Below are 21,319 nucleotides of genomic sequence, written 5' to 3'. Positions count from 1 at the left end.
CTCTACGACAGGGGGCAGGTCAGTGTGGAGTGTAGGGGTCCCTCTATGACAGGAGGTAGGTCAGTGTGGGGTCCCTCTGACAGGGGGTAGGTCAGTATGGAGTGTAGGGGTCCCTCTATAACAGAGGGTAGGTCAGTGTGGAGTGTAGGGGTCCCTCTATGACAGGGGGTAGGTCACTGTGGAGTGTAGGGGTCCCTCTATGACAGGGGGTAGGTGAGTGTGGAGTGTAGGGATCTCTCTATGACAGGGGGTATGTCAGTGTGGAGTGTAGGGGTCCCTCTATGACAGGGGATAGGTCAGTGTGGAGTGTAGGGATCCCTCTATCACAGGGGGTAGGTCAGTGTGGAGTGTAGGGGTCCCTCTATGACAGGGGGTAGGTCAGTGGGGATTGTAGGGGTTCCTCTATGACAGAGGGTAGGTCAGTGTGGAGTGTGGGGATCCCTCTATGACAGAGGGTAGGTCAGTGTGGAGTGTAGGGGTCCCTCTATGACAGGGGGTAGGTCAGTGTGGACTGTAGGGGTCCTTTTATGACAAGGGGTAGGTCAGTGTGGAGTGTAGGGGTCCCTCTATGACAGAGAGTAGGTCAGTGTGGAGTGTATGGGTCCCTCTATGACAGGGGCTAGGTCAGTGTGGAGTGTATGGGTCCCTCTATGACAGGGGGTAGTTCAGTGTGGAGTGTAGGGGTCCCTCTATGACAGGGGGTAGGTCAGTGTGGAGTGTAGGGGTCCCTCTATGACAAAGGTAGGTCAGTGTGGAGTGTAGGGGTCCCTCTATGACAGGGGATAGGTCAGCGTGGCGTGTAGGGGTCCCTCTATGACAGAGGGTAGGTCAGTGTGGGGATCCCTCTGACAGGGGGTAGGTCAGTGTGGAGTGTAGGGGTCCCTCTATGACAGGGGATAGGTAAATGTGGGGGTCCCTCTGACAGGGGGTAGGTCAGTGTGGAGTGTAGGGGTCCCTCTATGACAGAGGGTAGGTCAGTGTGGAGTGTAGGGGTCCCTCTATGACAGGGGGTAGGTCAGTGTGGAGTGTAGGGTCCCTCTATGACAGGGGGCAGGTCAGTGTCGAGTGTAGGGGTCCCTCTATGACAGGAGGTAGGTCAGTGTGGGGTCCCTCTGACAGGGGGTAGGTCAGTGTGGAGTGTAGGGGTTCCTCTATAACAGAGGGTAGGTCAGTGTGGAGTGTAGGAGTCCCTCTATGACAGGGGGTAGGTCACTGTGGAGTGTAGGGGTCCCTCTATGACAGGGGGTAGGTGAGTGTGGAGTGTAGGGGTCCCTGTATGACAGGGGGTATGTCAGTGTGGAGTGTAGGGGTCCCTCTATGACAGGGGATAGGTCAGTGTGGAGTGTAGGGATCCCTCTATGACAGGGGGTAGGTCAGTGTGGAGTGTAGGGGTCCCTCTATGACAAGGGATAGGTCAGTGTGGAGTGTAGGGGTCCCTCTTTGACAGGGTGTAGGTCAGTGTGGAGTGTAGGGGTCCCCCTATGACAGGGGGTAGGTCAGTGTGGAGTGTAGGGGTCCCTCTGCGACAGGGGGTAGGTCAGTGTGGAGTGTAGGGGTCCCTCTATGACAGGGGGTAGGTCAGTGTGGAGTGTAGGGGTCCCTCTATGACAGGGGGTAGGTCAGTGTGGAATGCAGGGGTCCCTCTATGACAGGGGGTAGGTCAGTGTGGAGTGTAGGGGTCCCTCTATGACAGGGGGTAGGTCAGTGTGGAGTGTAGGGGTCCCTCTATGACAGGGGGTAGGTCAGTGTGGAGTGTAGGGGTCCCTCTATGACAGGGGGTAGGTCAGTGTGGAGTGTAGGGGTCCCTCTATGACAGGGGGTAGGTCAGTGTGGGGGTCCCTCTGACAAACCGCTCCAGGTCACCTTCACTCCAGCAGGTTTTGCATAGCAACCGCAATCCCATCTCTATTTCGCCATAGATCAGGGACGGAAGCAAGCGCCACCTCCTGGAAACTGATAAGAACAGATACTACACTTGATCTTCGCCAAAAGGCCGAGAAGCAATTAGCAATAATCACGCCTCAGTTGAACCTCATTGGCTATGATACTGCCACTGCGCAAAGCTGCAATACTAACCACCCCTCTAGGTAATCCATTAGGAAATTTTCAACAGGTCATTGCATGCCAATGGAAATCACATTGTTTTTGTTGATACCTGTTCACATCAATGTGACTTAGCATGTAGCGATTTTGAAAAAGGTTCCTGCACTACTTTGGTGCGATTCTAGCATGATTTTAACCCCATAGAATATGCAAACCACATCCAAGTAGCATCCAAGTAGTACTACATAATTGCACTTCAAATGTGATCCAAAGGAGACTCCGCATTTCCTAAAATCACAAATACAACACATATTTACAACTCTCTTTAACCTATCCTCCTCGTGTTAACTCAGTGGACAAATATGAACAATATACCAAACAAAACATTTTGCATTCAAAAATTATATCAACCATACCATATATACAGTTGAGCTCAAAAGTTTGCATACCCTGGCAGAAATTGTGAAATTGTGCCATTAATATTGAAAATATGACTGATCATGCCACAAATCTGTCCTTTATTTAACCTCCCTGGCGGTATGATTATTTCAGATTTTTGCGTCTCAAAGCGGTACAATTATTTTACATAGAAATTTGGCGTTTTACATTGTAGGTCTGTAATTCTTACCACTTAGATCTGTGTTATTAGATCTGTCCACCAAGATTATAAAAAAATAATAATATAATAATATTAAAATAAATTTCCCCACCATTCACTATCGCTCAATTCTGCAAGTGTTCTAATTTACTATCGCTGTTTTCTAGCTGGTCTAAAGCCACTTTTGACGTAAAGGGACACTTTTTTGTTGCTATGGACAATCTCAAGTTTCCAGGCAGAAAGAACAGTATATATAATATAAAACTGCATGCAGGGCATGGGCCAAAGCACTGGGGACAAAAGGGATGTGAAATGATTTCATACAGTACTGTAATGTGTAAGATTACAGTACTGTATGTGTTATGGTCACCGGGTAATGTTGACCACGCCCCCTTATCACGTCACAACCCCAGCATGCCCCGGGACTGTGACGTCATAAGGGGGCGGGGTCACCGCCTATATAAGTCATTGCGGAGCGCTAACACACCATTACAGCGGGAGAGAGCATCGTGTCAACATCGGAAGAAGAGAAAAGGGAAGAAGACGACGCAGAAGTCCGGGCCACCACTAACAAAAGAGCAGCAGAAGATAGTGGAGGAGCCGGCAGAAGAACTGGAAACCGGGAGAAGAGGTCGAACACCAGGAGAAGAGGCCAGAGAGCAGGAGAAGAACCAGACACCGGGAAAAGAGGCCAGAGACAGCGGCAAAGTCGGAAGAAGACCCCCAAAGTCAGAAGAAGACCCCTGGAGCTGTCTAATAAATTACTTAAAAAACCTGTGTAGTGTTTTTTTATTGACACCTTTTTCCCTAGGTGAATGGGTAGGGGTACGATGTACCCCATACTCATTCACATAGGGTGGGGGGCCGAGATCTGGGGGCCCCCTTATTAAAGGGGGCTCCCGGATTCCGATAAGCCCCTCGCCCGCAAACCCCGACAACCAAAGGCCAGGGTTGTCGGGAAGAGGCCCTTGTCCTCATCAACATGGGGACAAGGTGCTGTGGAGGGCCACAAGGCGCCCCCTCCCCAAAACACCCACCCCCCTATGTTGAGGGCATGCGGCCTGGTACGGTTCAGGAGGGGGGGCGCTCACTTGTCCCCACCCCCTTTCTTGACCGGCCGGGATGCGTGCTCGGATAGGGGTCTGGTATGGATTTTGGGGGGACCCCACACCGTTTTTTTGGTGTAGAGGTTCCCCTTAAAAACCCCACCAGACCTAAAGGACATTGTCGGCTCTCACTCGCCGCAATAGGAAAATTTGTTTTTCCTATTGCAGCGAGCTCGAGATATAGTATCCTGCCCTTGCGTTGTATCTGGTCTGTCGGACGAACGGGCTTTCCGTTAGGAACTGAGTCCGGTGGAGTTACGACGTAAAGATTTGAAGCAGGTTTCAAATCTAAAGTCTGTCGGAAGTCCGATGCAGCCCACACACGGTCGGATCAGTCCGGTCGGAAAGTCCGCCCGTGTGTACGCTGCATAAGAGGGTTTCTGCTTACCAAAACCCCCACTTACTTCAGAGTTCCCAGCTTTTCCCCTTAAATCGGGGTGCCCAACCCCCTTTACATCAGAGTCTGCAAAGCACCTCTTATATTTGAGTCCCCTTACCTTAGTGTACTCACTTGCTTGGAAGCAGGAGAAAGAAGGAAGGGGGGAGAATTTAGCCACAGACAGTGGATGGGGAGCTCACTCACTTAAAGATGGCAGCTCAGGCATTGGCAGCTTTCATCTACAATGTATCTGCCACACAACCCTTTTCTGAAGCACAGCACTTGGTCACAGACACTCAGCCTAGACAATGTCAGTTAGCCCTCTGGATGATTGGCAGCCCTGGTGATTGGGGTGTGCCCTGGTAAACCAGGCCTTTGCACACGCCTACATGCTCAGCGGTTGTGGTACTCAGTTACTTGGGGAACCACAGTCTGATCTGAATAATGTGTTGGAGGTCTGAATATGTGGCAGTCTGAAACAACACATGATTCAAAACCCAAACTGGGTGAATCCTAGACTGCTGGCAACCCTATCAACAACCCATGACATGCTTATTCCAGGTCATCGACTCATTATGCAGTAATGAATCTCGAAAAATGCCAATACGTATATGATGGTATAGAGTTCAGGGTGCTGTCTGAATCCTAACTGGCACTTTTTAAAAGAGTCAGAGCTTTGATGACCCAAAGAGTACAGAGCTTTTGTCAGGAAAATTAAATTAGATCGATCTAAGGATGTTCAGAATTTGTAATATGAATATATGAATAGGGCTCAATACTGAATCCATTCTCATTAATCAGCATTATCCAGGATTTTTTGACTCAGTTATAAAGTCGCGCTACAGTGGATAAGGGGAGGACAGCCGAACTATGTAAATTATGATGTTAAGGACATAAATCTACTTTGCTGCAAACATGTAGCAAATTATTGAGATGACAAGCAAGCTATATTCAGTGCAGATCTTTCATAAGACTCAAAAATAAATCATTGTAAACATTTAAAAACCAACTGTAGACTGCAAATGTAGACACCTGAATTTTCAATTTCATTTGTGGTAAAGTTGCATCTTCGGAGAACAGAAGTAAAAAAAAATCTATTCAGAGATAGTGATGGACAAATTTGCCCGGGTTTCATTCGCTTGTTCAGCAAACCCAAACTTTGTGGCAAATGTCACTGAGGTCAAAGTGTGTGTGTGTGTGTGTGTGTGTGTGTGTGTGTGTGTGTGAGTGTGTGTGTGTGTGTGTGTGTGTGGGGGGGGGGTGTACAAATATTGCTGTTAAATTCTGGCTATTGTGGGGGAAAACTATTTTAAAAGAAATGACATAAGTAAATAGGCACTGCCACAAGGGGCAATGAGAAAAGCAAGCTTTTTTTAAATACCCTAAAGTGGGGAGAAAGTCTTTTTCATGCTACCTAAGATGTAATTACATGTTTGAGAAACACACTTAAAGCCAAACTCCAGCACCCTTTTCCCTCCTCACTGAATTATTACAATACATTTCCTAATAAGAAACCACTGCAATAATTTTCAGATTGGACACTTATTTTCTAAAATATGCTGTATTCCATTACTCATGACATCATCATTACGCACACATTTTTTTCACATTCTCTGGTCCACTGTATTTTTGCATTGCATATTTTGAACATGTTATTGATTTTTAAACTTTTTCATTAGCTTAGCTTAAAGGAGAAGTCCAGCCTGAGCTTTTTAGGCTGGGCTTCTCCTATGGGTCACAGAAGTGCAATCTGGTTTGTTTTCAGCACAGAGTGGTCTGAAGTCCACTCTCCACTGATGTCACTGCCATCAGTCGAGGCAGCGCATCATCCCAACTTCCAAGTGTGGATCCGCCAGCTGCCTTGATTGATGGCAGTCTGAGCGTCTCAGTGAGCCGCTGGGACGCTGAGACAGCCTCTCCCTGCACCTCCACAGTTCAGCGCTCCAGTGAGCGTGGAGGAGCAGAGAGGAGAGACGCTGGCTGACAGTCAGCAGCTTTCCTCTCTGGGAGGAGTGAGAACTGAGCCATCGGCGGTGTTCGGTGGCTCAGTTCTCAGTGCAGAGATGGCAGAGGGACAGCTGCAGCATCGGTCTAATGCTCCATCCACCGAGGTAAGTATGAATAAAAAAAAAAAACATACTTCTCATTTAAATACAGCAGCAGCACGCCAAGCTTTTTTAGGTAGTTTTGGCTGCGACCCCTGATTTTTTTTTTTTAATTAAACAGTAATATGTCTGACATGACTGGTGAAAGTAGCAGCCACAACAGCTCTAAAAGCTATAGGAAAATTATATAAGAAAAAAAAAATAACACTAAAGGATTTTCGTTTCAAAGTTTGTTCACTGGCAAAACAGTTTAATAATATAGTTTGTGAGCTTTTTATTCACTTTGCACTGTCTTAACAGTTACAATAACATGTCAAAAAACAGCTCAGCGAAGCTGGCCCCCCTACAATCAGCACAAATAAAAACTCAAGTGTGTTTCTTTAGTGCTACGTTTGTGCTGTTTTGTGCCGTAAAAATTTATATTTGTGCTGCTTTTATTTTTAAGATATTAGCAATTGTTTTTTCCAGACTATGACATCACCTAGCCCCCCTACAACGCCCAAATGACTCAAAACTGGTCTCGTTGGCTAGTGCTATGTTTGTGCTGTTTTGTGCTGCTAAAAATTTCGTTCTATCTTTTATCATTTTTGCGTTATTAATGATTTATTAAAGGTCACCAAAGGTCAGTCAGCCCCCCTATAATGCCCAAATGACACAAAACTGGTCTTGTTGGTTAGTGCTACGTTTGTGCTGTTTTGTGCTGCTAAAATTTCCGTTCTATCTTTTATCATTTTCGTGTTATTAATGATTTATTAAAGGTCACCAAAGGTCAGTCAGCCCCCCTACAATGCCCAAATGACACGAAACTGGTCTCGTTGGTTAGTGCTACGTTTGTGCTGGTTTGTGCTGTTAAAATTTTTATTTGTGCTGTTATGGTTTTTAAGTTATAACAGTTTATTTATTTTTTTCAAACCCCACTCACTTTGCCCACCCTACAATCAGCACAAATAAAAACTCAAGTGTGTTTCTTTAGTGCTACATTTGTGCTGTTTTGTGCTGCTAAAATTTCCGTTCTACATTTTATCGTTTTTGCGTTATCAATGATTAATTAAAGGTCACCAAAGGTCAGTGAGGCCCCCTACAACACCCAAATGACACAAAACTGGTCTCGTTGGTTAGTGCTACGTTTGTGCTGTTTTGTGCTGCTAACATTTCCGTTCTATCTATTATCGTTTTTGCATTATTAATGATTTATTAAAGGTCACCAAAGGTCACTCAGCTCCCTTATAATGCCCAAATGACACAAAACTGGTCTCGTTGGTTAGTGCTACGTTTGTGCTGTTTTGTGCTGCTAAAATTTCCGTTCTATCTTTTATCATTTTCGTGTTATTAATGATTTATTAAAGGTCACCAAAGGTCAGTCAGCCCCCCTACAACGCCCAAATGACACTAAACTGGTCTCGTTGGTTGGTGCTACGTTTGTGCTGGTTTGTGCTGCTAAAATTTTTATTTGTGCTGTTATGGTTTTTAAGTTATAACAGTTTTTTTTTCAAACCTCACTCACTTTGCCCACCCTACAATCAGCACAAATAAAAACTCAAGTGTGTTTCTTTAGTGCTACATTTGTGCTGTTTTGTGCTGCTAAAATTTCCGTTCTACCTTTTATCGTTTTTGCGTTATTAATGATTAATTAAAGGTCACCAAAGGTCAGTCAGCACCCCTACAACGCCCAAATGACACAAAACTGGTCTCGTTGGTTAGTGCTACGTTTGTGCTGTTTTGTGCTGCTAACATTTCCGTTCTATCTATTATCGTTTTTGCGTTATTAATGATTTATTAAAGGTCACCAAAGGTCACTCAGCCCCCCTATAATGCCCAAATGACACAAAACTGGTCTTGTTGGTTAGTACTACGTTTGTGCTGTTTTGTGCTGCTAAAATTTCCGTTCTATCTTTTATCATTTTCACGTTATTAATGATTTATTAAAGGTCACCAAAGGTCAGTCAGCCCCTCTACAACGCCCAAATGACACGAAACTGGTCTCGTTGGTTAGTGCTACGTTTGTGCTGGTTTGTGCTGCTAAAATTTTTATTTGTGCTGTTATGTTTTTTAAGTTATAACAGCTTGTTTTTATATTTGTGCTTTTTTGTGTCATAATAATAAAAATTCGTGCTGCTTTTATTTTTAAGATAATAGCAATTTGTTTTTTCCAGATGATGACATCACCCCGCTCTCCTGTCATGTACCTGGTTAGTGAGCTCCTGGTTAGAAAGCAGCCATGGGAGCACAGTGAGGTATGAGTGCCTGTGATCAGTCCAGTAGACTGTGTGGTGGCAGCAGTCAGCAGGTGGATGTGGCTGCAGAACCAGCTGGTGGCAGATGAGCTGGCACTGAGCTTGGCTGGTGGCAGACTCTGGGTAAGCAGCTGGAAGCAGGAGACAGATGAGACCTTGCTGGGCTGAAGAGCTGTAGCAGGCTGGATGAGCAGGATGCAGGGTCAGATGAGCCGGATCCATAATGGTCAGGCAGATCAGGCATAGACGGCACACAACAGGATAGTCAGGTTCACAAGCCAAGTCAGCAACAGGAGGTAGATCAGGCAAGAAGAGAAGGCAGAAGCAGAATCCAGAGACAAGCCAAGGTCAGGGCAGGTAGCAGTCAAACGGAGGTCAGGAGCAAGCTCGGTTAGGATCAGAGGTCAAACACAGGAATCAGGAATGAACACACAGAAGCGGCACACCAAATTACAGCCTGTTTAAATAGTCTGTCTGGTGCCAGCATTGGTGACATGCTCACGCTCATCTGCCCAGCCAGTTGCGAGTCTGCGCATGCTCATATGTATGTACAGGGAGACATCATTTGTGCTATGGGAAAGCCTTCCCTGACACCCCCTACAACAGCCAAACAAAATGAAAACGGGCTGGTTGGTTAGTGCCACGTTTGTGTTGGTTTGTGCCTATTTACTTTCCATTCTATCTCCTTTTGTTTTTCAGTTATTGTTTATTTATTAAAGGTCACCAAAGGTTACCCAGCCCCCCTACAAGAGACAAAGGGCATGAAACTGGGCCTATTGGTGCCTCCTTTGTGCTGGTTTGTGCTGTTTAAATATCAGTTCTACCACTTTTTGTTTTTCAGTTATTTACTATTTAACGCGTTTAACAGCGTCTCGTGTGCATGAGGCCTTATAGTATCTAATAACATGGGATGCCAAGTGGGTGGGGTTTGATCAAATAAAAACAAACTTTTACAATTAAGAAATCAAATCAGCACACATAATAATTTTAACAGCACAAACGCAGCTCTAACCAACCAACCCAGTTTCATGTGTAGGGGGGGCTGAGTGACCTTTGGTGACCTTTAATAAATAGTAAATAACTGAAAAACGAAAAGTGGTGACCTTTATTAAATAACTGAATAACTTGGGGGTTCAAACAATAACTGAAAAACAAAAGGAGATAGAATGGAAAGTAAATAGGCACAAACCAACACAAACATGGCACTAACCAACCAGCCGTTTTCATTTTGTTTGGCTGTTGTAGGGGGTGTCAGGGAAGGCTTTTGCATAGCACAAATTATGTCTCCCTGTACATACATATGTGCATGCGCAGACTGGCAACTGGCTGGGCAGATGAGCGTGAGCCTGTCACCAATGCTGGCACCAGACAGACTATTTAAACAGGCTGCAATTTGGTGTGCCGCTTCTGTGTGTTCATTCCTGATTCCTGTGTTTGACCTCTGATCCTAACCCAGCTTGCTCCTGACCTCCGTTTGACTGTTACCTGCCCTGACCTTGGCTTGTCTCTGGATTCTGCTTCTGCCTTCTCTTCTTGCCTGAGCTACCTCCTGTTGCTGACTTGGCTTGTGACCCGACTATCCTGTTGTGTGCCGTCTATGCCTGATCTGCCTGACCATTATGGATCCGGCTCATCTGACCCTGCATCCTGCTCATCCAGCCTGCTACAGCTCTTCAGCCCAGCAAGGTCTCATCTGTCTCCTGCTTCCAGCTGCTTACCCACAGTCTGCCACCAGCCAAGCTCAGTGCCAGCTCATCTGCCACCAGCTGGTTCTGCCTCCACATCCACCTGCTGACTGCTGCCACCACGCAGTCTACTGGACTGATCACAGCCACTCATACCTCACTGTGCTCCCATGGCTGCTTTCTAACCAGGAGCACACTAACCAGGTACGTGACAGGAGAGTGGGGTGATGTCATCATCTGGAAAAAACAAATTGCTATTATCTTAAAAAAAAAGCAGCACAATTTTTTATTATTATGACACAAAAAAGCACAAATATAAAAACAAGCTGTTATAACTAAAAAACCATAACAGCACAAACAAAAATTTTAGCAGCACAAACCAGCACAAATGAGGCACTAACCAACGAGACCGGTTTTGTGTCATTTGGGTGTAGTAGGGGGGCTGAGTGACCTTTGGTGACCTTTAAAAAAATCATTAATAACGCAAAAACGATAAAAGATAGAACATAAGTTTAAACAGCACAAAACAGTACAAATGTAGCACTAAAGAAACACACTTAAGTTTTTATTTGTGCTGATTGTAGGGGGGGTAAAGTGAGTGGGGTTTGAAAAAAAAATCTGTTATAACTTAAAAACCATAACAGCACAAATAAAAATTTTAGCAGCACAAAACAGCACAAATGTAGCACTAACCAACTAGACCAGTTTTGTGTCATTTGGGTGTTGTAGGGGGGCTGACTGACTTTTGGTGACCTTTAATAAATCATTAATAACGTGAAAACGATAAAAGATAGAACGGAAATTTTAGCAGCACAAAACAGCACAAACGTAGCACTAACCAACAAGACCAGTTTTGTGTCATTTGGACATTGTAGGGGGGCTAGGTGATGTCATGGTCTGGAAAAAACAATTGCTAATATCTTAAAAATAAAAGCAGCACAAATATAATTTTTTACGGCACAAAACAGCACAAACGTAGCACTAAAGAAACACACTTGAGTTTTTATTTGTGCTGATTGTAGGGTGGGCAAAGTGAGTGGGGTTTGAAAAAAAAAAAAAACTGTTATAACTTAAAAACCATAACAGCACAAATAAAAATTTTAGCAGCACAAACCAGCACAAACGTAGCACTAACCAACGAGACCAGTTTCGTGTCATTTGGGCGTTGTAGGGGGGCTGACTGACCTTTGGTGACCTTTAATAAATCATTAATAACGAGAAAATGATAAGAGATAGAACGGAATTTTTAGCAGCACAAAACAGCACAAACGTAGCACTAACCAACGAGACCAGTTTTGTGTCATTTGGGCATTGTAGGGGGGCTGAGTGACCTTTGGTGACCTTTAATAAATCATTAATAACGCAAAAACGATAAGAGATAGAACGGAAATGTTAGCAGCACAAAACAGCACAAAGGTAGCACTAACCAACGAGACCAGTTTTGTGTCATTTGGGCGTTGTAGGGGGGCTAGGTGATGTCATAGTCTGGAAAAAACAATTGCTAATATCTTAAAAATAAAAGCAGCACAAATGTAAATTTTTACGGCACAAAACCGCACAAACGTAGCACTAAAGAAACACACTTGAGTTTTTATTTGTGCTGATTGTAGGGGGGCCAGCTTCGCTGAGCTTCAAAAAACACACAGTACACAAAAACACTTCAAAACCATGACCCCACAATACCCAAACCCCTTTACCATCCCTATAACCCAATTATTTCCAAAATATTTAGAATGTAGTGTCAGGAAAGGTTTCACCTGCTGGTGGCACTGTCAGATCTATGGGCGAAGTACTGGTGTCCACCAGCAGGTGTCTCCCAGTAGTCTGGAGCCGACATCATCTCCTGCAATCAGGCATCAACTGAGACTGATTGTAGGAGGTATATATTATGCCCATCAGATGCTGCACACATTTGCCTTGGTATTGTTCCTTGAGCCCTGACCTGTGTTCGCTAGCCTGTGATCCTGTATCCTGATCCTGACCCTGTATCCTGTTATCCTATGACCCTGTATCCGTTCCTGGACCCCTGCTCTGCAGCCTGATTCCTTCCACCTGTTCCTCCTGTCTCCTGTTACCCTCTCCCTGTCCTGTCTTGTTCCCAGCCCAATCTGCTTGATCTCCCATGTATGACCCTGGCTTGTTTACAATGACGATTGCCTCTCACTCCTGTGTATGCTTTTCTTTTAGGCAATTATTTATTGTGTGTAATTATATTATTTTCACTTTACACGTGTTTGGTTCACTCTGTTGCAGTCCATAAAGTTCTGTTCCCATCAGTTCTTGACATGTAGACTTCAGGTATCTGTTTGGTAGAAATGACTAGTATCAGGACTGTGTGTGAGCACCTGAATAGGCAGCACATAGAAACAGACAAGGCAGGTTTTAGGTTTTAGAGTGTATTATATGATCGACAATAGCCACAAATATTGTTCAGTGGCTGAACAGTATGTAAGCAGTTTGGCTAGGCCAAAACAAAATAGGGAGAGAGGAGGAAGGTGTTATCATTTAGGAAAATTGGAGTGTATAATTTTCGAGACAATAGCCAAAAATATTTTTGCGTGCTGCAGCCCCAGAATACGCCTCAAACTCAAAGGTCAAAGGTGCAATACAGCATTTTTCCTGCAGCCAACATTAGAAATTTGGTAGTTGAGGTCCAGCTGTGAAAACATTGTACGGCACCTTTACAGCACTGGAACAGTGAAATAGTTCTCAAACTTTGAGGTGCAATGCAGGATGTATTCTATGGCAAACATTAGAAATTTAGCAGCTTGGGTCCAGCTGTAGAAACATTTTGTGACATTTATACAGTACTGGAGCATTAGATTTTGAGGATTTACACAGGATTTACCCTGAAGCAAATTTGCTCCATGCTTAGATGCAGGCCCAGGGCCTTTTAACTCCTTTTTCCACAACTCTCTGGGTTTCTATACATGCCAAACGAAGGTAACTTTCTCTTGTATCCTCGCTTTGCAGCTCTGAGATGCCACACCTGATGAGGCAGAGGTAGCGGGGCAAGTAAAAAGAACCCCTTGCCCCCCAGAGTATTTCTTTGTACTATAATCTCACAGGTACTTTTTGATGGAACACTGCTGCTGCATCATGGTCATTTTTAAAGTTCTACTGCATGGGGGTATCACATATAAGGCAGTTGGCAGGAAACTGATGTCACTATCAGACAAGGAACAGAAGTTCCAGTGGTGTTCCACATCCTGATTCTTTTCCACCCTCCAATTGATTCAGTGTGCTGTGAAGTAAATGTAACCTCCTTGCCCATGCTTACTGGACTACATACATGTGGTCATGTGTACCCTGCTGCTGACAGCATGGTCCAGCAATACAGACATACAGTATTACATTCCGTATGATGGTGGAAGTCATTGATGGCCATCTAGGTAAAATAATGGCAGCTGGGTACCTGTCAGATTAGTGTAGCATAGGCTTCAAAGTCACAGAAAGAGGTAGATACTCCTCAAAAAAAACTTCCTTCCTTCTGTCCTATAGTGACTGGTGTTCGCTATTTAACCACTTACGGACCGCCTGCCACAGTTTTACGTCAGCTGTTTGAAGGAGGATATCGTTGTTATGGCAGCAGCTAGCTGCCATAACCCGCTTCTTCAGCAGGCTGTGCACTACAAGAAAGTGGTCTCTGCGGCGGATTCACCGCAAGATCACTTTTATCGGCGGCAGGAGAGGGCCCCCCTCCCACCGCGATCCGGTGCCCTCTGCCGCTTACCGGAGCCGTCGGAGGTGATCGCGTCTTGTCTCCTGTTAGGTATAAAGATGAGAGAGGGGAAAATGACCCCCACCAGTCTCCATATAATTGCTGGGCGGAAGCAACGTCAAAACGTCACTTCCGCCCACAGCTCTTAAAGGGCCATTTTTTAAATTTTTTTTTTAAAAGGCATTTTTTTTTTATTGCAATTTAGTATAAATATGAGATCTGAGGTCTTTTTGACCCCAGCCCAGATCTCATATTTAAGAGGTCCTGTCATGCTTTTTTCTATTACAAGGGATGTTTACATTCCTTGTAATAGGAATAAAAGTGACATTTAAAAAAAAAAAGTGTAAAAATAAAAGGTAAAATAAATAAGAAAAAACATAATTTTTAAATGCGCCCCATCCCGACGAGCTTGCGTGCAGAATCGAACTCATTCGTGAGTAGCGCCCGCATATGAAACCGGTGTTCAAACCACACATGTGAGGTATTGCGGCGATCGGTAGAGTGGGAGCAATAATTCTAGCCTTAGACCTCCTCTGTAACTCAAAACATGCAACCTGTAGAATTTTTTAAACGTTGCCTATGGAGATTTTTAAGGGTAAAAGTTTGTCACCGTTCCACGAGAGGGCGCAATGTTGAAGCGTGACATGTTGGGTATCAATTCACTCAGCGTAACATTATCTTTCACAATATAAAAAAAATTCTCTTAGTTCGCGCAAAAGTTATAGCATCTACAAAATAGGGGATAGATTTATAGCATTTTTATTATTATTTTTTTACTCGTAATGACGGCGATCTGTGTTTTTTATCATGACTGCGACATTATGTTGGACACATCGGACAATTTTGACACATTTTTAGGACCATTGGCATTAATACAGCGATCAGTGCTATAAAAAATGCATTGATTACTGTAAAAATGTCACTGGCAGTGAAGGGGTTAACACTAGGGGGAGATCAAGGGGTTAACTGTGTTCCCTCAAGTGTGTTCTAACTGAAGGGGGAGGGGACTGACTAGGGGAGATGACAGATGGTCTGTTCATACAAAGTATGAACAGACCATCTTTCACTTCTCCCTTCAGAGAGTGTCAGGAGCGATCGGCTCTGGGGGCAAGCAACGGGCGCGCCCCTGGTGGCCGCCTAAGGAAGCGACGTAACATAACAACGATTCGCCCACCCATGCCATTCTGCCGCAGTAAAACTGCGGCGGCTGGTCGGGAACAGGTTAAACATCTGAACTGTGTCCTCCTTGAAGTAAGAAAATGACCCAATTGCCGTTATCTCTATAAAGGTTGCCAATGAAAACTCATAGAAATCCACATGGGCGTATTTAACTCAAAGTTAACAGTGCTCAGCACATGGGCTGAGTGCAATGAGTTCCAGACAACAAGGCGTCCTGAGAGCTTCCAATATACAGAAATTGTCCAAGGGGTTTCAGAATTTAAAGATTTATTATGAAATAAAGAAAAATCAAAGAAGTGTTTTCATAGAAATTGCAACAGTATGGGGCTGTCCGCCCTTCCTCAGGCAAGAAAAACATAACTAGTTACAAAGTAAGAAACAATCTAATTTGAAGCAAAAGAAACAGGAACCAGAAATGAGAGAACATCAGAAACAAATTAACAAAGTAAATAGCATACACGTCGACATCTGTGTAAAGAGGCATACAGCGTTTGGGAAGCAATCTATCTCCACAGGGACATATAACAAAATACAAAGATGTTCAAAAAGCCTTTTCTACTTCAGAGACCTAAAAAATTGATTTTAAAGATGTAGAAAATATACATAAAACTAAGCAGCCTAGGTATAAAGAACAGAGTGGGACACTATAACACACAAGCAGAAATTCTGTTTCCACTCCATACCCCACACCACCATTATCCGGACACATAAATATGTATAATATGTATAGTACATATCATGTACCAGGGGTAATATATAAGAAGAGTAATGCCCCGTACACACGTTCCAATTATCGGATGATAAAAATCACTTTCGGACAGATCGTTCGGTAATCTGATCGTTAGTACGCAGCTTTCGAGAGCCGATCACGACAGTCCGTCCAAACAAATCCGAAGGGACAAACGCGAAAACTTTGCTCGGATGACAGCCCATCATACGACAATCATGTACACAGTACAGTATGCGTCCGCTAAAAGTCGATCGACAAACACCACGCATGCTCGGAAACACGAAAATAAACCAGAAGGACACAGGGGTCACACGTATTTGACATAATTTAAAATACATAGCTACGCACAGCGGAAGATTTTTCCAGAGTCGTGCGACAAAAATCTTACGCAGCGTACACATGAGCAGACTCTTCTATCGGACTGGTCCGACAGACCGAGTCCGGCGGACAATCCGATCGTGTGTGGGCTTCATCGGACCTTCAGCTGACTTTTCCAGTCGAAAATCACGTTTGAATCCGTCGGACTTTGGTGTGATCGTGTGTAGGCAAGTCCGTTCGTTAAAAAGTCAGTCGGAAGTCCGTCAAAAGTCCGTCTGACCAGTCCGGTCGAAAAGTCCGCCCCTGTGTACGCGGCCTTACACACATTTTGCACTGTTGTATTCGATCTTAGTTTTATGCAACAAAATGCGAATAATCTGTAGTACAATAATCGGAACGTGTGTACGGGGCATAAAACTATATACAGTATATCCGCAAATCAATTGTGCTTTATAAAACTTCATTACCATCTTAACCATCTAGTCCCCGGCTAAGAAATCAACATTACTAAAGGCACAAAGACTATATCCTTTCTTGACATGAGTATTACAAATCAAGGTAAGTGACTGATTGGTGATCTATTTGCAAAACTCACTGATCCTGATCTGTTACTGCATTTAAGCAGTTTCCAACCTTCCAATGTTTTCAATTCAACCCTCCAGAGTCAATTTGCTTGCGTCAAAAGCATTGTCAGTGATCCTGTACGTAGAGGGATGTTCATTGACTCCTGGGATTGAGGACACTGCTATCCCAGGAGCCAACAGGTAAGCAGACACGACTTAACTCGCCACGGCAAGAATAGATGGAAGTGCAGCCTTTATCCTCAACAAAAGGTAGAAGATAATAAAAAAAAAAAAAAGTATCCGAAAATGCATAGGGGTGCAGTTGGCAATAATTGCAGCCATTGTTGTAAATTAGGCTGGAACGCCTCTTTAATTTTTCACCCTCTCCTTTTCAGTTAAATAGAAGAGATCCTACTATCTGCAATAAAATAGTCAGATTGCATAAATATTTCATGAAATGTCTGTCAAGATCAACAGGTATTTTCTGTATTTGCTGAAAATGTTATTAGCTTTAGAAACAATGAAGTCAGCCAGCACGTTTCTTGGGTTTAGTTATCCTTTCAAATAATGGGATACTAGACCTTCCAGTCAACATATGTATTTTAAATCCTAAAGTGTCCTTGTGGTTTACTGTACATGGGAGAACCGCACAAAAAGCACCAGACGGAATAGCCAGACACAAATACTTAATCTGGAATGGACTAACACAGTCGCTTATAGCCTGTCATTTCATGGAACTTGACCATTCAGTCTCTCTATATGTCCCCGAGGAGGTAGATTGCTTCCAGATCGTTGCCTCTGTCAATATTTATGCTATTTACTTTGTTAATTAGTATCTGATGTTCGCTGATTTCCGGTTCCTATTTGTGGCTTTTAGTTAGAATTACTTTGTAACTAGATGTGTTTTCCATGCCTGAGGAAGGGCAGACAGCCCAACACTGTTGAACTTCTATTAAAACACTTCTGTGAATTTAAGTTGTACTTTATTTCATATTAAATTGTTTGTAACCTTAAATATAAAAATTCATACGTTTTTCTCTTTAAGGATCTTTTATGTGGTTTTTATCTTAATAATTTATTTGTGGTTGTAATCCTTCAATATTACCTGAATTGGTCCTGTCAGTTCTCTACTCCTTGGTAGTAAACTGTCCATGCTAAGATGTGATTGCATACCATTACCTTGGAAGGGCTGACATTCGGCGGCAAACATCACTTCCAGAAATGACGTCCGTGCCCCAATGTGGACATGCTCAGGTCTGTGATGTGCTGTGGAAAGAAAAGCAATCACATGACCTACACCTTTCATGTTGTAAAAAAATATGTAGGCAAGTTTTTTTATTTTTTTTTATTTACACAAATGGATTAATTTAATGTACGAACACTATATTGCCAAAAGTATTGGGACACCTGCCTTTACACACACATGACCTTTAATGGCATCCCAGTCTTAGTCCGTAAGGTTCAATATTGAGTCGTCCCACCCTTTGTAGCTATAACAGCTTCAACTCTTCTGAGGAGGCTGTCCACAAGGTTTAGGAGTGTGTCTATGGGAATGTTTGACCATTCTTCCATGAGCGCATTTGTGAGGTCAGGCACTGATGTTGGACGAGAAGGCCTGGCTCGCAGTCTCCACTCTAATTCATCCCAAAGGTGTTCTATTGGGTTGAGGTCTGGACTCTGTGAAGACCAGTCAAGTTCCTCCACCCCGAACTCACTCATCCATGTCTTTATGGTCTTGGTATGTTGACGCCGTAAGAGTTCCCTTCACTGGAATTAAGGATCCAAGTCTAACCCCTGAAAAATAATTCCACATCATAATCCCCCCTCCATCTAATGATTTGGACCAGTGCACAAAGCAAGGTCCATAAAGACGTGGATGAGCAACTTTGGGGTGGAGGAACTTGACTAGAATGCAAAGTCCTGACCTCAACTCGATAGAACACCTTTGGGTAGAATTAGAGCGGAGCTGTGAGCCACATCAGTGCCTCACCTCACAAATGCACTTCTGGAATAGTCAAACATTCCCATAGACACACTCCTAATGAATGAATGAATGAAATATTTATAGAGCGCTGCAAATGCGAACTGAATCGCCTCAAGGCGCTAATTCCAATGAGGCACTAGTTCTGGTGACCCTGGTGACAACCAGAGGTTCCTTCACTTTGTAGAGATTTTCTTTGAATTCCTGTTTGGCTTAGGGACAGGAAGTGAAAGGAAATCTCCCCTATAGGACATAGATGACAAAATAAACTGACAGGGCTTATAACCCTGCTGCACTCAGCCCAAGTATATACAATATATATATATATATATATATATATATATATATATATATATATATATATATATATATATATATATATATATATATATATATTGTATATCTTTGTATCATTGTATAACAGCAACCTATTGATAATGTTTTTAGAGTTTAGAAATATCCTATCTCCCAGTTCCATCACTGATAATAATACAAGGGGAAATAACTGTCAACATGGGATGTCTGATCGCCCTATGATATAGAGCATGTATTCATATTTTACAGGGATTCTTCACTATCTATTACTTTGACTTTTAAAGGTAAGTGAGCTAATAAACATTATCTCATATGGACATGTCTGTGCTTTATTTAATGTGAAAGTCCGTTGTTCCAGTTTTTTTAAACATTGTTGTGGCTACTGCCATGCCATCCTGTAAAGCTGCTATTAGGGACAAGAGAAGTTCATATAAAAAATCCTTGATTGATTAGTTCACTTACCTTTAAAAGAAAAATGTTATGGATAGCGATGAACAAATCATCAGCTATATGATGTGTCTCAGTTCAATGATCACAACACATTTGCAAATCAATAGCCTAAATGTCCTGTGTGTGGTCAGCATTACAGGAAGCATGCCCTCAGTAAGCTGGTAATGGAACAGTTATGCCGCGGACACACAGTCAGAATTTTCGACAACAAATGTTCGATGTGAGCTTGTTGTCGGAAATTCCGACCGTGTGTAGGCTCCATTGAACATTTGTTGTCAGAATTTCCACAACAAAATTTTGAGAGCTGGTTCTCAAATTTCCCGACAACAAAATCCGTTGTCGCATGCTCAGAATCAAGTGGAAGAACCGCACTGGCTATTGAACTTCATTTTTCTTGGCTCGAGCCAACATCCGTCAGAATGCAGGATTTTGTTGTCGGAATGTCCGATCGTGTCTACGTGGCATTTGTTTTGTTTTTTAGTCAAAGGGGATGTCTCCCTATCACTTGCATAGTGCTAAATGATTACTATTAGATTGCAGTTGTAAAAGCCTGCATGATCCAACCAGATGTATTAAACATGATATGTCCAATTTTTAAACATGCTGTATCATGTTAGTATTATTTTCCCCTCCACATTGAAAATAGAACAATATTTTCAAAGCATATACTGTAAGTTCAATCTTAATCAAGTCAGTGAGATTATTGCCACCTGTCTCTAAATTTACATTCCATTCAAAAAATTGCACTTCTTTTTTAAGGCTTTCATGCACAGTGTGTAAACAACAGTCACTTTCTTTGTCATGCTTATCCCCACATTGGCATTGCATAGGGAACACAAAAATAAATTTGTGAGCTCTGCCTCTCTCCTTCATCACTAGTGATGAGCTTGGGTTCAGCCTGAACTCGGTATTATACAACACAAATGAATATAGTGCTCAAATATGTAAGCAGTGGTTGATAGTAATATACCAATCACTGGATCAGCAGTAACCCATCAAAATCAGAAATAACCACACAAAAAAGGGCCATACATGAGCATAATTATCTGCTATGAATAAAGTGAGCACTAAGCAAGCCCCACTCAATTACCGTGATTCCACTACTGTGATTAATGAGAAAAATAATGCACAAATAATAGTCCATATACTTTCACACAGAGTGATTAGTTCACATGTGGTGGTTTGGGTGTTTGCAAAAAAAAAAAAAAAAAGTTAGTGGATAAAGAAAAAAAATTTTTTTTTATATATAAAAAATACATGTATGTATATATATATATAAAAAAGGAGAAAAAAGTGTTCATAAATAAATGTGCAGCTGGTAGTCCATGTAATGTGCTGAATCTTCACTCAGAATAAGTAACACAGAAATGGTGACTTTTAAGTGTTTTCAAAGGATCCTCTCGTGACTTTGTGCTCCCCCTCCAGGGTCCCCACTCACCAGATCCACTTACCCCCACAGGGGTAGTATGCTTTTGATTGTGACCACTACGGTCGCTTCCACCATCCTAGCTGTTCGGGTGCCTGGGGTATCCTGCCTTTCTCCAGGTGCTTTATGATGTGATCTGTAGTAGGTTCCTCATAGAGGAAAAAAGGTATGGGCTCCCATATTGTAGTAAGTTAATTCGTTTATTAAAAAAATTATTTTTGATTGTATATACAACAACTGTATACCAAAGAGAAATGTATAAAAATATAAAAAAAAGTTTAAAATAATCCTGGAACGGCTATTACAGATAACCAGACAGCCAGGCCACCAGGCTATGGTATGATATGGCCAGCTAATGGTGCTTATGTGAGCCTATTAGTGCAGCGAATGCTTGGTGACTAGCATTGGAGACAGCAGCAGCACGCTGCGTTCCATCTGCGTTCCACCTGCAACTAAACCAAGAAGTGACGTAGCGTGTGTGGCGCC

The 21,319-nt window shown here is 43.0% G+C and overlaps 1 pseudogene; it reads right to left on the bottom strand.

Moving 5' to 3' along the window:
• Positions 1-2,000: 2,000 nt before the first annotated feature.
• Positions 2,001-2,065, bottom strand: LOC141146498 (U4 spliceosomal RNA; annotated as a pseudogene).
• Positions 2,066-21,319: the final 19,254 nt, after the last annotated feature.

Source organism: Aquarana catesbeiana, linkage group LG05, assembly GCF_042186555.1.
Source record: "Aquarana catesbeiana isolate 2022-GZ linkage group LG05, ASM4218655v1, whole genome shotgun sequence".
Taxonomy (NCBI): domain Eukaryota; kingdom Metazoa; phylum Chordata; class Amphibia; order Anura; family Ranidae; genus Aquarana; species Aquarana catesbeiana.
The sequence above is the reverse complement of the archived record's forward strand: the minus strand, read 5'-3'. Positions and strand labels throughout refer to the sequence as shown.